Raw genomic sequence first — 957 nt, forward strand, 5'->3', positions numbered from 1 at the left:
CCCCTCCCTCCCTCTGCCTTTGGTGTCATATGACTTATCCTATCCTCCCATATAAATATATTCATATATTTATTTATGTGCGTCTCTTTCTGATGATATGACTGCATGATTGTGTGTTGACAGAAAATAAGAAGAGACGGAGGAAAGTGCATATGCGTTTGTTTTATTATTTCCTTTGTCAACCAACCAATCCCCTTCCTCTTCCCCCCTTCCTCCCTCACTCTCTTCTCTTTCCTCTCTCTTTTTTTTTTTTCGTTGTTGTTGTTGTTGTCGTTTTTACTTTTGTTTATTTGGTTCCTCCGTCTCTTGTAGGTCCTGTGGAGTACAAACCGAATAAATAAACAAACAAACAACCGAGATGATGGAAAGAGAAGAGAGTGAGGGAGGAAGGGGGGAAGGGAAAACAAAAAAAAAGAGGGAGAGGAAAGAGAAACGCATGGGATTTGGAAAGTGCGCTGGTGCTGATTTGGAAACGCATAATTTTTTTTTTTTGAAGAAAAAAAAAAAGAAATGTATATGTACAGTTTTTTTGAGGTGCAAGTAGAGAGCAGGGCGGCAGCGGTGCAAAAGATGTGTTGGGTTTTCGTTTTGTTCGGTTTCATTGTTGTTGTTGTTGTTGTTTCTGTTGTGTTTTTGTTTTGTTTTTTATTTTCGTTTACTCTTTTCTCTTTTCTCTTTTCGCTTCATTCATTCATTTTTTTTTTTTGACTGCAGGGCGCTCGTAATCAACCTCAGCAACAAATATCAACAAAAAAAAACGCATTTATACTTATATACTTTTTTGTTTATATTTTTACACGTATATTACGTGTGTGCTGTACGATGTGAGACTTTTTCTTTTTTCTTTTTTCTTTTTACCCGTTACGCAGCCTTCCCTTTACGGTCTGCAAAAAAAAAAAAGTACATATATATATATATGAAATATGAAGGCTTGAAAGAAGGTAAAAAAAAAAAAAA

The sequence above is a fragment of the Trypanosoma equiperdum genome (genome assembly GCF_001457755.1).
Source record: "Trypanosoma equiperdum strain OVI genome assembly, contig: ctg_596, whole genome shotgun sequence".
NCBI classification, from domain to species: Eukaryota; Euglenozoa; class Kinetoplastea; order Trypanosomatida; family Trypanosomatidae; genus Trypanosoma; species Trypanosoma equiperdum.